We start from the raw sequence: 20,000 nt of genomic DNA, 5'->3' as shown, positions 1-20,000 counted from the left end.
GTGAATGGGAACAACAAGTGAGTGAAATTATCTCTGATTACTCAACCAGATTAGATTTCATTGATTCATCGCCCCTGCCACTCATCATGAAACTTGAAGCAGTCAGACAGATAGCCCTGGTCAAAGTTCAGCACCTATTCTCAAATGTACATATTCCTCGCAAATTTCTTTGTGAGATGAACAATAAAACCGTACAGATGGTGAGACAATGGACTGGACTGAACACTCACTCAACACGGGACATCATATTCCATACCATGCAGAGGGGTGGCCTGGGTGTTCCCAATTTTGAATGGACATACATTGCCACGAGACTCAGTCATCTTCTCAACATGCTGAACAGTGACGACCAGCACGTCAGAGAGCAGGCCAGAGCCTCTCTGTTCCTAGACCTGCAGAGACGCAAGGTCCCCCTGGCGTGTGGGTCGGATCCAAACTTCCTGGGTTACAAGAAGAAACCAAGTGGAAAGCTGGACAGCCGCGCCCCCGGATTCGGGGTGTGGTCTGACTGGCCAGACCTGAATGACCTATGCGGCTGGTCCAACGTGGCCCTGGAGTGGGTGGGGCCGGACTCAGACGCTGTTAATGTTTCTGAGGAGATCATCTCTGACCCTACCATCTCCGTGAAGGCCACCATTGACATCTGTGGAACATGGCATGAACTGCCACTTACCAATGCCCGTGGCCATCTCATGTCGGCACAACAACAACGCCAACGTCAACACTGAACTGAGCTTAAACTGCAAGGGAAGCTTGCCTGTCTCCCTGCCGCTGACCACTCTGTCTCGCACGCAGTTTACATTTTTTTTGCTATTGATGAGAGCATCATCATTTTCACTTTAAAAGCTAGGCTACAGGTTTTACCATCGATGCTCAACCTTTCCATCTGGTTCCCTGGCAGTCATAGCCCACACTGTATACACCATGGTCACGAACAGACAACAGAAACCATGTCTCACATACTCAATGGCTGTCATGCATACAAAGGGCTCTACATTTGTAGGCATGATAGGATCGTGGATCTGATTGCAGACAGTGTCAGCTCCACACGGGTCACCTGCAACATATAAGCTGTATAAGCACACCAGTGTGAAGCCATAATATGCTCAATCTGTGTAGGGACAATTCACTGTTCTCTGATATTTCAGCAAACACCCCCGATGTTGTTGTTGTTAATGAGAATAACAGAGAGGTTCTCATCCTAGAAGTTGGCTGCACGTTTGACTACAGTCTAGAGGAAGCCTTTACAACCAAAATGTTAAAATATCAACTGTTAGACCATACCATATCACAACTCGGCTACAACTGTAAACTTTTAGTCTTCATATTTGGAAGCCTGGGTCATGTCCATAAGTTGGGTGTTAGAGGCCTTCAGATGGCCGGTCTTCCGAAGAGAAGAGCCAAACAATTAGCAAGATATTGCTCAGTGTCAGCAATTATTGGCAGCCGGGCAATTTGGAGAAGACGCTGCTATCTGTATCCATGAGCTGTGTGTTGTTTGTCAGGTTCATCATCCATGTGCGTGTGTAACTTTGGTTGCCATTGTCAATTTGGGCACGATTGTATCAGAATAACCCACAATGTACAAGTGCACTGATAATATTTGTGTCCTTTAAACATTGTCTTTATGTGGACATAAATAAAGATTCTAAATGTGTGTGTGTGTGTGTGTGTGTGTGTGTGTGTGTGTGTGTGTGTGTGTGTGTGTGTGTGTGTGTGTGTGTGTGTGTGTGTGTGTGTGTGTGTGTGTGTGTGTGTGTGTGTGTGTGTGTGTGTGTGTGTGTGTGTGTGTGTGCGTGGTGTGTGTGTGGTGTGTGCGTGTGTGCGTGTGTGTGTGTGCGCGGCCACCAGTAGCAGCCCCCACCACCATGTTGTGTTCACAGCTCAGCAGCCTCGCCATCTGTGGCAGACAGTCAGACTTACAGCCGCGTCCAACATAACGGCTTCATTTCGGTCCAGATTCACACGCGGCAACATGGTTTCACTACTTTTAAAGCATGATTTAAATGCCTGTCTGGGTTTTACAGTGCAGTTACAGTTCATGCTCTGTTAGATGGCAGATGGCAGAGGAACACGTCCGCCCCGTAGCTGGAGATGAGAGGGAGTTATTCTGGTGTCTGACATCTAGACATCTGCAAAGTGATTTATAGGAACGTTGTTTAAATACTTCACTTTTTATTAGGGTGGGTGTGAATGTGTTTGTTGAAATAGGCCCCCTGCTGTTATGGTAATATAAGATTAGTAGGAATGGGACTAAATGGCATTTATTCAAAGCGCTTTACAACGTGGGCCTCACATTCACCCAGTCACTCACACATTCACACACGGTGCGAGCTGACAACCTGCTCATCGGGAGCAGTTAGGGGTTAAGTGTCTTGCTCAAGGACACTTGGACACGAGCCCGAATCTAACCGAGAACCGTTTGATTACCAGACCACCGCTCTACCTCTGGAGCCACTGTCGACTAGTGATCCACTGATATATCAGGTTGATCTGCCATTTTTTTTTTATCTACCAACACCATCTTTCACTCAAATTATAGGAAGGATGATGGTATCATATGAATCCATTGATCACGCTAGCTTACCTGAAAGGGGCTACATAAGGCTCCAAAGTTCACCAATATTTCAAAGGGAAATTTTTTTTGGCTAAAATCCCTGTTTATTTAGGCTAATGTTAGCAAGTGCAAACCACCTAGGAGTCATCAACCAGCTAAGCTAGCAAGCTAAGGGGTCATCCCTTCCCAAAAAAAGGTCCTATGTTCCCCATGTCTCCCTCCTGAAACAAGGTCCAATATCTCCCTTCCCGGAAAAAAGGTCCCATGTTCCCCGGGTCATACTGTCATTAACCTACCTTGTTATTACACAATCCCGTTAATACCAGGCAGTGACAATGGCTAAGATAATGACTGCAGACCAAGGAGGATAGATATTAGTTCTAGATAATAGTTAATTCATTTGAAAATCTTATGGAAACAGGGAACTAGAAGCCTTTTTCGGGAGCGGGGAACATAGGACCCGGGGAACATAGATACGCTCCCCAAGCTAATAGCTAACATTAGTAAACTTAAATGTGCTATAGATAACATTCAGCCACTAGATGTTGCACTAGAATGTAATTTATCCAATCAGGTGCATTCCACGTGGGAGAAATGGGAAGCAGGGTGGGGATACATGCACCAACATGTAAACAACATAAATGTTGGACCCGCCAAAACATTTTATTATTTTTTTGCAATAAAAATATTGGTATCGACATCAGCCATTAAAATACCCATATCGGTCAACCACACAGGACACACACACACACACACACACACACACACACACACACACACACACACACACACACACACACACAAACACACACACACACACACACACACTGTGTACTGCATGCATTTCTGTTTGTGTATTTTTATGTGTCACTGGTTTGACACACTGCCTGAGTTCAGTTTACATTCCAGTACAGTTCAAATGATCAGTCCACAAGTACACTCAGAGATACACCCATACACACACACACACACACACACACACACACACACACACACACACACACACACACACACACACACACACACACACACACACACACACACACACACACACACACACACACACACACACACACACACACACATACACACATACACGTACACACACACACACACACACACCCACACACACACACAGCCATGTTTGCATGCTTTGTGGGGACATTCCATACCCACACTAATTCCCTAAATCCTTACCCTAACCTTAGCCATCACTAGATGCCTAACCCTAACCCACAACCTTAACCATAACCATAACACTAACCATAACCATAAACGTAACCATAACCATAACACTAATCATAACCATAACACTAACCATAACCATAACCATAACCGTAACCGTAACCATAACCATAACCATTTCATTTCAAACCTTTATTTAAACTCAAAAGGCAACTGAGGTTTCCCTCATGTACAGTCATGCTAAGGGCTAGATCCACAAAGAATGGATTGCACGGAGCAAGTTGCACCCTTAATTACAATTCATTATGAATTGAAAATGGGGTACCCTGATGTAAACAAGACGAAAGTCTTTCTCTGGTCTGCATCCCCTTAACAATTGTGTGTATTGAGCCGTACTGTATTGTACCCATTCTGCAATCTGGTAATAAAATGTTCATTCAATCAATCACCGTGCAGATTGATTGATTGAATGAAAGTTTTATTAACAGATTTCAGAATGCGTACAATACAGTACGGCTCAATACACACAATTGTTAAGGGGATGCAGACCAGAGGAAGACTTTCGTCTTGTTTACATCAGGGTCCCCCATTTTCAATTCATAATGAATTGTAAGTAAGGGTGCAACTTGCTCCGTGCAATCCATTCTTTGTGGATCTAGCCCTTTAAGTGTACATACAGAAATAAGCATATCAAATTACACAGCATATAAAGTCATAACAATAAGACAACAAGTCGAGGCAAAGAGCAAGGATAACAAATAAAATAAAATATGTACAACTTGATTGAGAAACATTGGTCAAACAGCTTGATTGACTATAACCTAACCATAGCCATTACCATAACCATGACCATTACCTCACCTAACCTAACTTAACCTATCATAACCATAACCATAACCCTAGGTATAACCAGAGCCATAGCCATAATCCCCAAGCCTAAGAAGAAATCTTGTTTTTGTCACTTGCTGGCACATTTGGTCCTCATGAGGGTAGGAAAAAATTTCTCTCACACACACACACACACACACACACACACACACACACACACACACACACACACACACACACACACACACACACACACACACACACACACACACACACACACACACACACACACACACACACCTACACGCACACACACACACACACACACACACTCACACATACACACACACACACACGTACACACACACGTACACACACACGTACACACACACACACACACACATACACACGTACACACACACACACGTACACACACACACACACAGATAGATAGATAGATAGATAGATAGATAGATAGATAGATAGATAGATAGATAGATAGATAGATAGATAGATAGATAGATAGATAGATAGATAGATAGATAGATAGATAGATAGATAGATAGATAGATACATAGATACATAGATACATACATACATACATACATACATACATACATACATACATACATACATACATACATACATACATACATACATACATACATACATACTGTAGCGGCATGCATGGCCAGCCTCTGATGGGGTGTGTGATACAGAGGGGAATAATGGGTTGTCTGTGGAGTTGTTCGTGGGCACGTCAGCCTCTATTTAAATCACGCTAAGCAGCATAATGATTAATGCTCCATTCTGCTATGAATATGTTTCATCTGATTATGAATGCCAGACAGAGTGTATGTGCCGCTGATCAGGCAGCCCCTCCTGACGACTCCTGCTGACCTGGTTGTCCCTCAGGACAGAAGAGATTTCTATATTGTATATTATATATAGAGACTCAAGGCACACACATATATATATATATATATATATATATATATATATATATATATATATATATATATATATATATATATATATATATATATATAGAGAGAGAGAGAGAGAGAGAGAGAGAGAGAGAGAGAGAGAGAGAGAGAGAGAGAGAGAGAGAGAGAGAGAGAGAGAGAGAGACTCTGACATTTTACTTTAATATATGGAGACATAAAGTAATTATTACACTGTGTTTTACCAACTGAACCAAGGTTTGCCTCATCATTACCATCACTTAATGACAAAACCTAACTTAGAGAAAGAACAGAGAGATAAACACAGACACTGGGAACAGAGAGATAAACACACTAAGAACAGATAGATAAACAGACACTATGAACAGAGAGATAAACACACTAGGAACAGAGACACTAGGAACAGAGACACTAGGAACAGAGACACTAGGAACAGAGACACTAGGAACAGAGAGATAAACACAGACACTAGGAACATAGAGATAAACACAGACACTAGGAACAGAGAGATAAACATACTAGGAACAGAGACACTAGGAACAGAGAGATAAACACACTAGGAACAGAGACACTAGGAACAGAGACACTGGGAACAGAGAGATAAACACACTAGGAACAGAGACACTAGGAACAGAGAGATAAACACAGACACTAGGAACATAGAGATAAACACAGACACTAGGAACAGAGAGATAAACATACTAGGAACAGAGACACTAGGAACAGAGAGATAAACAGACTAGGAACAGAGACACTAGGAACAGAGAGATAAACAGACACTAGGAACAGAGAGATAAACAGACACTAGGAACAGAGACACTAGGAACAGAGACACTAGGAACAGAGAGATAAACACAGACACTAGGAACAGAGACACTAGGAACAGAGACACTAGGAACAGAGAGATAAACACAGACAGTAGGAACAGAGACACTAGGAACAGAGACACTAGGAACAGAGAGATAAACAGAGACACTATGAACAGAGAGATAAACAGACACTAGGAACAGAGAGATAAACAGAGACACTAGGAACAGAGAGATAAACAGACACTAGGAACAGAGAGATAAACACAGACACTAGGAACAGAGACACTAGGAACAGAGAGATAAACACACTAGGAACAGAGACACTAGGAACAGAGAGATAAACACAGACACTAGGAACATAGAGATAAACACAGACACTAGGAACAGATAGATAAACATACTAGGAACAGAGACACTAGGAACAGAGAGATAAACAGACTAGGAACAGAGACACTAGGAACAGAGAGATAAACAGACACTAGGAACAGAGAGATAAACAGACACTAGGAACAGAGAGATAAACACAGACACTAGGAACAGAGACACTAGGAACAGAGACACTAGGAACAGAGACACTAGGAACAGAGAGATAAACACAGACACTAGGAACAGAGACACTAGGAACAGAGAGATAAACACAGACACTAGGAACAGAGAGATAAACAGAGACACTAGGAACAGAGAGATAAACAGACACTAGGAACAGAGACACTAGGAACAGAGAGATAAACACACTAGGAACAGAGACACTAGGAACAGAGAGATAAACACAGACACTAGGAACATAGAGATAAACACAGACACTAGGAACAGATAGATAAACATACTAGGAACAGAGACACTAGGAACAGAGAGATAAACAGACTAGGAACAGAGACACTAGGAACAGAGAGATAAACAGACACTAGGAACAGAGAGATAAACAGACACTAGGAACAGAGAGATAAACACAGACACTAGGAACAGAGACACTAGGAACAGAGACACTAGGAACAGAGAGATAAACACAGACACTAGGAACAGAGACACTAGGAACAGAGAGATAAACACAGACACTAGGAACAGAGAGATAAACACAGACACTAGGAACAGAGACACTATGAACAGAGAGATAAACAGACACTATGAACAGAGAGATAAACACAGACACTAGGAACAGAGACACTAGGAACAGATAGATAAACACAGACACTAGGAACAGAGACACTAGGAACAGAGACACTAGGAACAGAGAGATAAACACAGACACTAGGAACAGAGACACTAGGAACAGAGACACTAGGAACAGAGAGATAAACACACTAGGAACAGAGATACTAGGAACAGAGAGATAAACAGAGACACTAGGAACAGAGAGATTAACAGACACTAGGAACAAATAGATAAACACAATTGGGATGATTACATACAAGAGACACCTGGGAGGGGAAACAAACTACAAAGAACCACAGGGACTAAAGAACTACAGGAACTAAAGAACTACAACAGAACACAAGAGAGGGAACACAATGAACCTGTAAGCAACGCATACAAGTAACAAGACCTGTCCTAAACAAGAAGCTACAAGTGACTAGACGGACAACACAATACACAGCGACTGGACCAAGGCAAGAGAAACCAGATACATGGAAGAACTAATTACACTTAAACTAGAGCTAAACAGAGAAACACAACACCTAGGACTGCTGAATAACTAAACTAACAGATGAACATGAACAGGAGGGAGACAGAGGGAGAGGGAAAGAGAGAGAGAGACAGAGAGAGAAAGAGAGAGAGCGAGAGGAGGGGGTGGGGGGGACTGGATAATTGAGATAAAACGACTATTGTGCCACATGCCATGTTGCTCTCATTTTGTCTTGTGTTGTAAATGCAGCGCACCCTTCCTTCATAGCGTGTTTCTCCAATTATTATGAATCATCTTTGGTAACTTGTAGAGCAGAGGTCGGAAAATATTTTTTCCAAGCCATTGTATGGCGGGCCAGAACCAAAAACAATGGCTCATTTAACACTTTCAGTGCCACGAGGTGGCGCCAGAGTTAGCGCTTGAATGCCACCATCGGCGCCAACGTTATCGTTAATATCGCCTAATCTATGTTTTAAATTATGGCTATGTGTCTAATCTGCCCGTCGCTTATCAAATAATCCTTATTCCAGTCAGTGCTGTCAAGGCAGATTGGTTTTTTATCGCTTCATTTCCGTTTGAGAGCATTTTGAAAAGCACCCGTTTTGAGGTAAAAGACAGTCCATTCTGGGCCATTCTATGATAATCGTCTTTTACTGGAATATTCCAGAACGTTGATATTTGTCGGCCTATTTATGAATCGTTTTCAAATAAACGCTAGATGATCAATATTATACATACACGCACGCACATTCGAGCCGCGCACGGATAATCGCCGTGTTCATTTCCTCTTGGATTTTTACAGTGAAACCGAAAGAGCCCATTTCACAAAACAGCTTATATCTTCATCAAAATTAGTCTGATTATCCTAACACTGATAACATAGATTCCTTACCTGACATCAGATGGTATCCAACTGGTATATTCCAATTCCTGATCACCATTCGAAAAAATCGATAAGTGTATAGATCCAACATGATACAGTAGAACACATGATTCCGCGGGGCAGAGAGGCTCCAGAATGAACTCTGATAACCCCGGCTGCATCAGTGGACTGGAAAATGTGGAGTACAGGATTTTTTTCCCCATCCATTTTCATTGAGTCCATTCCAAAATCCCTTATGTCATCTGGGAGACGATAGGGGGCGCTTTTTTCCACATCTGATCGCCGGTGGCGCTCGGGTAGACTAGGGTAGGCTCGCGTGATGCAATATGATTTCAGATCACTAAAAAAAAGAAATTATAATAATTCCGAGAAATCTCGTGCATGGCTTTCAACGAGATATTAATAATTCAGAGAAAACTCGTGAGTGGCATAGAAAGTGTTAATATATTGAATGATAGTGACATTTTTTTTTTTTTACTATCAATATATTCAATTAGCCATTGTTTTTGTTAATGTTAATGTTAAGACCACCTTATAACTAAGACATACATTTGTGGCAAAGGCAGTGAATGGATCAAAATAAACTAGCTGCATAGGTGGCATAATAAACTGTAAACAACATAGGCCTACATGTTTGCACTGAACATTATACCTTTGTCTTTTTGCCATTTTCTATCAAATATTGTGTTAAACTTTAGAGACAGACATTTTCTCTGTAAGCAGGGTCGGTAAGATAGATAAGGCGAGCCAGGCACAGAACTCAGGGTCGACATTCTTGAGATGGCACAGTCTGGCCATCACTTAGAAGTGATGGGGGCAGGGCAGAGCGAGAGTAGGAGAGAGAGAGTGTCCCTTTTACAGAGAGACGGCCCGTGCCAGGGGTGAGCAAAGAGAGTTGGAGGGGCATCGCGTGAAAGAGAGAGACTTTAAGACGTTAAGCTGGTAGTCTTCCGGTAACACAGACAGATGGGTTTTGATAGCAAGCGAGACGGACCGACACTGGCCTCTTCCTCCCCCTGATGGGGAGGGGGAGGGGAGGACCACGAGGCGGTAGACAGAGATAGCTTAGGCTAACAGTTGGGCTTCGGCTAACAGACAGGCCGCAGACCCACCGACACAATCGACGGAGAATCTATTAATCTAGTTTCTGACACCATCAAAGACTTTTCATTTTGTACAAGATGCTATGTTTATGGAAATAAACATCCTTGTAATGATAAAGAGACCACGTTTCCAGTACATTCTTCTGTCCGGGTGCATTAACAGGGTGAAACAGTGTACAGCCAGTACGGGGGAGGATCGACTCCCAACGAATGATTGCCTCATCATGAACAACTAAAGACACAACGCTGAGACTTCCCGGAATGGCAGATGAGGGCTAATAAAGGCTAAATACACTGTTTTCTAACAGTCCTGTCAAGTCTTGACTTTAGGCACATAGCGCACATTTACGCCTATAACGTAGAACATATGCGCATATTGCTGCGGTTATTAAAAGTAGTAGTACCGGGCGGTTAGGTGGCCGAGCGGAGATTGCGTTCGTCACCAACCCCGGAGCTGTGAGCTGGATTCGCCTGTTCGAATCCAGCTCACAGCTCCGGGGTTGTCACCAGCTTGGCTGGCCGTCTGCACTAATACAATTGGCTGTATTAGAGGGTGGGAGAAGCTGGCGGGGTGGGTCCGGGTCGTTGTAAACAGCGACTCCTACAGTTCGGTCGGGGCGCCTGCTAAGCGCGGATAGGACCCGAGGGGGATAGTGTGGTCCTCCCACACGCTACGCCCTCTCAATGAGAATCCGCGCTGCCAGGTGAAAAGAAGCGGTGATTGGCTGGACGTGTGTCGGAGGAAGCACGTGGTAGCCTCCACTCTCTCAGATGATCTGACTGTGGGGGGTAAGTGCGCAGCGACCAGGAAGGGATTGGGAATTGGCATACGACTAACATTGGGATGGGAGAAAAATCGGAGGAAAATGGAGGGGAAAAAATATCAAAAAAAAAAAAAAAGTAGTAGTACCTACTTACAGGTCACAGGAGGCTTCAATAACGTTTGGATGGTAATCCATTTTGTGAATACATTTGTTGAAACAACATCTTTGTTGGCCCACGGCTCCTGCTATCTTAACGTTAGCAAGCTAAACGTGCATAACATACCTGTGTAACGTTAAGTAACTGGTGTTCCGCTGGGAAAGTTCGGCATCACTGCATACACTTGGTTTAATCCAAACGTCCATTCGGAAATGTTGTATTATGAAATAAGACGGGTGAGTGTGAGTGAGTCTCTCTCTCTCTCATCTTTTTGCATGATTGATTAATTTCCTGATAATGTATGACGGGCGGTGACCCCTCCTCATCTCGATTAGACTGTGATGGGTCTGTGTTCGTGCGTGACTTTTAAATTATTGTAAACACAACATAGTAGTACTGTGATATTCTGATATATATCACATTCTGATATATATTTTTTGTGTAAAATAAATAAATAAAAAATGAAACATTTAAAATATATATATATTTCTTTAAAGCGGCGGTTTGAACCCATCAATTAAGATTTGAGTGCCAATGTAATGAACAAAGGTCCAAACTGTGTTTTTGGTGTTTATCAGCCTTCATCTGCCCTTTCGTGAAGTCTTCTGCGTTGTGTTATTTGTTGATGATGAGGCAATCGTTTGGTGGAATTCAGTCCTCCCACGCACTAGCTGTCCCCCCGTTAATGCATCCGGACAAAAGAATGTAACTGGAGTCGTTGTCTCTTTATCAAAAAGGATGTTTATTTTCCATAAACATAGCATCTCGTACAGAATGAAAGTATTTGATGGTATGAGAAACTAGATTCATAGATTCTATCTCTGTCGATCGCTTTGGTGGTTCTGCGGCCCGTTCTGTTAGCCGAAGCCTGTCTGTTAGCTTGTAGCTATCTCTGTCTACCATGTGGTCTTTTCACCCTCCCCCTCCAGCCCTTGGCTCAAAGGGCTAGAGCTCAGCTCGATGTCAGTCTGTCTCTATCCCAAAACTATTCTGCCCCATACTGGAAGAACTCACAGCTATCTTGTCCTCCTAGCAACAGCTTCTACTACACTCCCGGCTATCTGACCTTGGCTCATATTTCATAACCATATGAAAACCAGTGATATCCTTCAGAACCTTTGAACGTTTGGGCTCAGCCCTACTGCCTACCTGTTATTCACTCTCAACATGGATAAAACAAAGTATAATAAGCATTCTTTAGGTGGTGGTCGTTTCTCTGTTTGGACATTATAGCTTAATATATAGCCTAGCCGGTCTGATATATAAAAAAAATAATAATAAGAAAAATCATCTGATGGGCCAGATATTATTGATGGCGGGCCAATTTCGGCCTGCGGGCCACCTATTGCCAACCACTGTTGTAGAGGATAACAGAACCACTGTTGTAGAGGATAACAGAACCACTGTTGTAGAGGATAACAGAACCACTGTTGTAGAGGATAACAGAACCACTGTTGTAGAGGATAACCTTTGGTCGAGAAGAAAGGTCAAACTAATGTACACATCGTTAATATGATGTTCTCAATTCAAGTATTCATGTTTGATCTTCGTGATTTCAATATCAATCAAAATAAACGTGATTATGATATTTGCAGCCCTAGTGTGTGTGTGTGTGTGTGTGTGTGTGTGTGTGTGTGTGTGTGTGTGTGTGTGTGTGTGTGTGTGTGTGTGTGTGTGTGTGTGTGTGTGTGTGTGTGTGTGTGTGTGTGTGTGTGTGTGTGTGTGTGTGTGTGTGTGTGTGTGTGTGTGTGTGTGTGTGTGTGTGTGTGTGTGTGTGTGTGTGTGTGTGTGTGTGTGTGTGTGTGTGTGTGTGTGTGTGTGTGTGTGTGTGTGTGTGTGTGTGTGTGTCCAAGGCAGAGCAGAGAGAAAGTGGGCAGATATCCCGAACCATGACAATAATTAACTATTTTCTTCTCTTCTCTTCTCTTCTCTTCTTTTCTCTTCTCTTCTCTTCTCTTCTCTTCTCTTCTCTTCTCTTCTCTTCTCTTCTCTTCTCTTCTCTTTTCTTACAGTATCTTATCCCTTGTCTGGAACCAAACAAACAGTATAGATATAACCTACCACTGCAATACTCAAATGAGACTGTATTTAATACTAGAATATTTCCACATGAATAACAGTTATGTATTCCCTCCTCCTCTCTGTCCTCTCTGTCTTCCCTCCTCCTCTCTGTCCTCTCTGTCTTCCCTCCTCCTCCTCTCTGTCCTCTATGTCCCCTCTGTCCTCTCTGTCTTCCCTCCTCCTCTCTGTCCTCTCTGTCTTCCCTCCTCCTCCTCTCTGTCCTCTATGTCCCCTCTGTCCTTTCTGTCTTCCCTCCTCCTCTCTGTCCTCTCTGTCCCCTCTGTCTTCCCTCCTCCTCCTCTCTGTCCTCTCCTCTCCAGGACTGTGATGGCCACTCCAGACCAGACAGTGTTCATCCCCCTGTGTTCTCAGCCCTGCGCTCCTCCAGAGGGGTGTCGTCCACCTCAGAGGAGGAGGAGGCTCTCACAGAGAAGTTCCTTAAGATCAACTGCAAGTACATCACAGACGGCAAGGTGAGGACAACACACACACACACACACACACACACACCAGAGCATGTGAGCGGAGCGGCGCGGACGAGAAATCCGCTCTTCGCTCTAGACGGCTTATTCCACTCCGCTAATCGCTCATGTTGATCCCGCCGCCACGCCGCTCAGCGCTCCGCTCCGCTCACCTTCATTTACGAATCAAGCGCTCCCCGCTCCACAGCTCGCTCAGCAGATTTTTTTTTGGAGCATGATGTAAATTAGCTTGATTTGACCAAACTACAACAGTCTACACCCCCTGGGGCCCTTAACAATTGTTTGTATTGAGCTGTATTGTAATTGTACCCATTCTGCAATGTTGAATAACATTTATATCCATTCAACTAGCTCTACTAAGCGATGGTAGCTAGCCTAGCCACAATGCTATGGTCGCTGCCATTCACGTTAGCATGTAAGCTAACAACAACAACAATGGCGGATTCTACTTTGCTCTAGCAGGATGTGAGTGACGGTTCACCCTTCTCATTGGTTGAAAATGGCCTTCATGTTTGTACATCGCCACCTGTTGCTTTGGCATTGTACTACATGTATATTACATCAGTTTCTGAGCGGACCGGAGCGGATTGGAGCGGAGGAGAACTCTCGCTCTGGACGTTGCGCCGGCCCATTTTAAAACCCACTCCGTCGCTCACGTCAAAACCGCCCGCGCCGCTCTCGCGCCGCGCCGTTCACATGCTCTGACACACACACACACACACACCAGGGCCGGATTAACGACTGGGCCGTTTGGGCCGCGGCCAGTGGGCCTCTAGTGAAGAGGGGCCTCCAAAAAAAAATATATATATATATATATATATAATTTTTTTTACTTTTTTTATTTTTTTATTTTGGAGATCGATGTCATACTGTGACACTGAAATGAACAAATATTTCATCAACTAAAATATTGAGTCAACAAAAATATTTCATCAACTAAAATATACAGTACGTCACACCCCGTGCCTCTCCCTGCCGTCTGCAAGTGGCTAATCTTGAGTTTCCGACCCCCCAGTAAGCTAACCATGGATAAATCCAAAAAAAGGAAAGTCTGAGGAAAATAGAGGGTTTAATTCAGCGTGGACAGATTAATTTGCTTTCACGACTAACAATGCAGGCTTACCTGTAGCCTATGCCTGATATGTGATGCGAAATTAGCAAACAACGATTACTGTCATTTTTATTACTGTAGTTTGCCTGGTATGTAGCCTTGGTTAGTGGCTGCCCCACCAATGTTTTACATATAAAAACGCCACTGTGCCTGCGTGCACGTGTATGTGTGTGTGGGGGCCTCCACAAGAGTCTGGCCCAGAGGCCTCTAATGTATTTATAAGTCAAGTCAAGTCAAGTGTTCCTTTATAAATCCAGTTCAGTCCAAATACAAATAAATCCACTCCAGTCCAAATACAGGTATTATAGCAGCATTTGGGGGGGGGGGGGGGGGTACAGGCAGAATAGGTAGTAATAATAATATTGATAATAATAGTATTATTATTATTATCAATAGTAGTATTATTATACTTATTATTATTGTTATTAATATTATTAATAATAATAATAGAGCATTTAACAAAGTGCAAATTAATAATGGTGATAGTGATAATAATAAACTTTATTTGTATAGCACCTTTCATACAAGAATTGCAGCTCAAAGTGCTTCACAGCAGAAGAAATACAAAATGAGCACATAAAGTGCAGACATAAAATCACAGTTTTTCACATTGGGATCTAACATCCCAATAGGCCATGTGTATCTATGGCAGTAATACAAATAGTAAAATAGTGCAATAGTGCAGTGCAATAAAATAGTTCTGAATTACTGTTCAGTGTTTATTATTAAGAGTCAGACAGTCCTAACAGTACACCAACAGTACACCAAAGTGCTGTATGGGTGAGTTATGGTGCAAATCACAACTACTAGAAGAAATTAATACAGACAAGTCACAAGTAAAAGAGAAACAGCATTATAACACACAGACACACAGAGACAAACCATGCAGACTCCAACAGCAGAGAAACAGCATTATAACACACAGACACACAGAGACAAACCATGCAGAACTCCAACAGCAGAGAACAGAAGAGCTTTTCATTCTGCTTCTTCACCCGGCCACAATCTTTACTTATAGATTCATGTATAGATCAGCGTGAAGACATTTTAATGGGCTGATGACGGATTCACCTCCATGTATTTCAAAACACGAACGCCACAGAGAGGGAAAACAATGTTGGGTCAGATGATCATGAGCTGGTGTTTCCTGCCTGTTGCTCTGACTAGGGATGGGCACGAGGAATGTCTTCCCAGATCAAGTGCTCGCATGAATTACTCAGGTAGGGCCTGAGTAGTGCTATTTTTAGAACGCATCTTAAACAGCATGGCAGCAGCAATAACAATGCACAGCAATATACCCGATGCTTATCGTCAGTCAAAACAGTCAGTTGCCATTTGTGATAATTACATTACCTCCACTCTGTCTGCAGCAGGTCTCTCCGTTCATGGAATGGCATGTCTTTATCAATAGAGGTGACAGGTGACATGTTGTTGGCACAATTTGGAAAACGCACAAACACAAACCGCTGTTTTGTATCTTTTAGATAACAATAAACGTTTTGCCGTAATGTTAAGTGCTCTAGCGAGAGTGTTCCAGTGGACGTACTTGGCGATAACCAAATAAAAAAAACAAAAAAAAAACCAAGCACCCTCAAAAAACTACTCGAGTTCAGTTGAAATGTACTCTAGTAATCGAATTACTCTCAGCCATCCTATTGGTTCTTGAAGTGGTCGTCACTACAATCAACAACAAGAAGTCTTTGTTCTCACGTTTTCATGATGAAAAATCGGACGGAAATAAGTTTCTTCCACCCAACGCTATTTTGCCAGTTGCATTTTGGGCTTAGCACCACTCTAGATGATTGGTTTGAGAAATACAAACAACCCAGAATGTTTATCCCCCCCCCCCCCTAGTGCACAAGGATACATAGTGTGGAGAGAGGTCTGCCTGAGAGACACTACAGCTAGTCTCTCCTGCGAGGAGCTAACATAGTGTGGAGAGAGGTCTGCCTGAGAGACACTACAGCTGGTCTCTCCTGCGAGGAGCTAACATAGTGTGGAGAGAGGTCTGCCTGAGAGACACTACAGCTAGTCTCTCCTGCGAGGAGCTAACATAGTGTGGAGAGAGGTCTGCCTGAGAGACACTACAGCTAGTCTCTCCTGCGAGGAGCTAACATAGTGTGGAGAGAGGTCTGCCTGAGAGACACTACAGCTAGTCTCTCCTGCGAGGAGCTAACATAGTGTGGAGAGAGGTCTGCCTGAGAGACACTACAGCTGGTCTCTCCTGCGAGGAGCTAACATAGTGTGGAGAGAGGTCTGCCTGAGAGACACTACAGCTGGTCTCTCCTGCGAGGAGCTAACATAGTGTGGAGAGAGGTCTGCCTGAGAGACACTACAGCTAGTCTCTCCTGCGAGGAGCTAACATAGTGTGGAGAGAGGTCTGCCTGAGAGACACTACAGCTAGTCTCTCCTGCTGCGCGGAGCTAACATAGTGTGGAGAGAGGTCTGCCTGAGAGACACTACAGCTAGTCTCTCCTGCGAGGAGCTAACATAGTGTGGAGAGAGGTCTGCCTGAGAGACACTACAGCTGGTCTCACCTGCGAGGAGCTAACATAGTGTGGAGAGAGGTCTGTCTGAGAGACACTACAGCTAGTCTCTCCTGCGAGGAGCTAACATAGTGTGGAGAGAGGTCTGCCTGAGAGACACTACAGCTAGTCTCACCTGCGAGGAGCTAACATAGTGTGGAGAGAGGTCTGCCTGAGAGACACTACAGCTAGTCTCACCTGCGAGGAGCTAACATAGTGTGGAGAGAGGTCTGCCTGAGAGACACTACAGCTAGTCTCTCCTGCGAGGAGCTAACATAGTGTGGAGAGAGGTCTGCCTGAGAGACACTACAGCTAGTCTCTCCTGCGAGGAGCTAACATAGTGTGGAGAGAGGTCTGCCTGAGAGACACTACAGCCAGACGTCTCTCCTGCGAGGAGCTAACATAGTGTGGAGAGAGGTCTGCCTGAGAGACACTACAGCTAGTAGTCTCACCTGCGAGGAGCTAACATAGTGTGGAGAGAGGTCTGCCTGAGAGAGACTACAGCTAGTCTCTCCTGCGAGGAGCTAACATAGTGTGGAGAGAGGTCTGCCTGAGAGACACTACAGCTAGTCTCACCTGCGAGGAGCTAACATAGTGTGGAGAGAGGTCTGCCTGAGAGACACTACAGCTGGTCTCTCCTGCGAGGAGCTAACATAGTGTGGAGAGAGGTCTGCCTGAGAGACACTACAGCTAGTCTCTCCTGCGAGGAGCTAACATAGTGTGGAGAGAGGTCTGCCTGAGAGACACTACAGCTGGTCTCACCTGCGAGGAGCTAACATAGTGTGGAGAGAGGTCTGCCTGAGAGACACTACAGCTGGTCTCACCTGCGAGGAGCTAACATAGTGTGGAGAGAGGTCTGCCTGAGAGACACTACAGCTGGTCTCTCCTGCGCGGAGCTAACATAGTGTGGAGAGAGGTCTGCCTGAGAGACACTACAGCTAGTCTCTCTCCTGCGAGGAGCTAACATAGTGTGGAGAGAGGTCTGTCTGAGAGACACTACAGCTAGTAGTCTCACCTGCGAGGAGCTAACATAGTGTGGAGAGAGGTCTGCCTGAGAGACACTACAGCTGGTCTCTCCTGCGCGGAGCTAACATAGTGTGGAGAGAGGTCTGCCTGAGAGACACTACAGCTAGTCTCTCCTGCGAGGAGCTAACATAGTGTGGAGAGAGGTCTGCCTGAGAGACACTACAGCTAGTCTCTCCTGCGAGGAGCTAACATAGTGTGGAGAGAGGTCTGCCTGAGAGACACTACAGCTGGTCTCTCCTGCGAGGAGCTAACATAGTGTGGAGAGAGGTCTGCCTGAGAGACACTACAGCTAGTCTCTCCTGCGAGGAGCTAACATAGTGTGGAGAGAGGTCTGCCTGAGAGACACTACAGCTGGTCTCTCCTGCGAGGAGCTAACATAGTGTGGAGAGAGGTCTGCCTGAGAGACACTACAGCTAGTCTCTCCTGCGAGGAGCTAACATAGTGTGGAGAGAGGTCTGCCTGAGAGACACTACAGCTAGTCTCTCCTGCTGCGCGGAGCTAACATAGTGTGGAGAGAGGTCTGCCTGAGAGACACTACAGCTAGTCTCTCCTGCGAGGAGCTAACATAGTGTGGAGAGAGGTCTGCCTGAGAGACACTACAGCTGGTCTCACCTGCGAGGAGCTAACATAGTGTGGAGAGAGGTCTGTCTGAGAGACACTACAGCTAGTCTCTCCTGCGAGGAGCTAACATAGTGTGGAGAGAGGTCTGCCTGAGAGACACTACAGCTAGTCTCACCTGCGAGGAGCTAACATAGTGTGGAGAGAGGTCTGCCTGAGAGACACTACAGCTAGTCTCACCTGCGAGGAGCTAACATAGTGTGGAGAGAGGTCTGCCTGAGAGACACTACAGCTAGTCTCTCCTGCGAGGAGCTAACATAGTGTGGAGAGAGGTCTGCCTGAGAGACACTACAGCTAGTCTCTCCTGCGAGGAGCTAACATAGTGTGGAGAGAGGTCTGCCTGAGAGACACTACAGCCAGACGTCTCTCCTGCGAGGAGCTAACATAGTGTGGAGAGAGGTCTGCCTGAGAGACACTACAGCTAGTAGTCTCACCTGCGAGGAGCTAACATAGTGTGGAGAGAGGTCTGCCTGAGAGAGACTACAGCTAGTCTCTCCTGCGAGGAGCTAACATAGTGTGGAGAGAGGTCTGCCTGAGAGACACTACAGCTAGTCTCACCTGCGAGGAGCTAACATAGTGTGGAGAGAGGTCTGCCTGAGAGACACTACAGCTGGTCTCTCCTGCGAGGAGCTAACATAGTGTGGAGAGAGGTCTGCCTGAGAGACACTACAGCTAGTCTCTCCTGCGAGGAGCTAACATAGTGTGGAGAGAGGTCTGCCTGAGAGACACTACAGCTGGTCTCACCTGCGAGGAGCTAACATAGTGTGGAGAGAGGTCTGCCTGAGAGACACTACAGCTGGTCTCACCTGCGAGGAGCTAACATAGTGTGGAGAGAGGTCTGCCTGAGAGACACTACAGCTGGTCTCTCCTGCGCGGAGCTAACATAGTGTGGAGAGAGGTCTGCCTGAGAGACACTACAGCTAGTCTCTCTCCTGCGAGGAGCTAACATAGTGTGGAGAGAGGTCTGTCTGAGAGACACTACAGCTAGTAGTCTCACCTGCGAGGAGCTAACATAGTGTGGAGAGAGGTCTGCCTGAGAGACACTACAGCTGGTCTCTCCTGCGCGGAGCTAACATAGTGTGGAGAGAGGTCTGCCTGAGAGACACTACAGCTAGTCTCTCCTGCGAGGAGCTAACATAGTGTGGAGAGAGGTCTGCCTGAGAGACACTACAGCTAGTCTCTCCTGCGAGGAGCTAACATAGTGTGGAGAGAGGTCTGCCTGAGAGACACTACAGCTGGTCTCTCCTGCGAGGAGCTAACATAGTGTGGAGAGAGGTCTGCCTGAGAGACACTACAGCTAGT

At 44.9% G+C, this 20,000-nt stretch overlaps 1 protein-coding gene across 1 annotated transcript in view; it reads left to right on the top strand.

Moving 5' to 3' along the window:
* Nucleotides 1-13,279: 13,279 nt before the first annotated feature.
* Nucleotides 13,280-20,000, top strand: part of oxr1a (oxidation resistance 1a) — a 47,315-nt gene continuing 40,594 nt past the window's right edge. The window contains exon 1 of the mRNA XM_084336824.1: nucleotides 13,280-13,409. The gene's annotated coding sequence lies outside the window, so the exon portion shown is untranslated. The remainder of the gene's footprint in view (nucleotides 13,410-20,000) is intronic.

The sequence above is a fragment of the Notolepis coatsorum genome (genome assembly GCF_963971535.1).
Source record: "Notolepis coatsorum genome assembly, chromosome: 19".
Classification (NCBI taxonomy): domain Eukaryota; kingdom Metazoa; phylum Chordata; class Actinopteri; order Aulopiformes; family Paralepididae; genus Notolepis; species Notolepis coatsorum.
The sequence above is the reverse complement of the archived record's forward strand: the minus strand, read 5'-3'. Positions and strand labels throughout refer to the sequence as shown.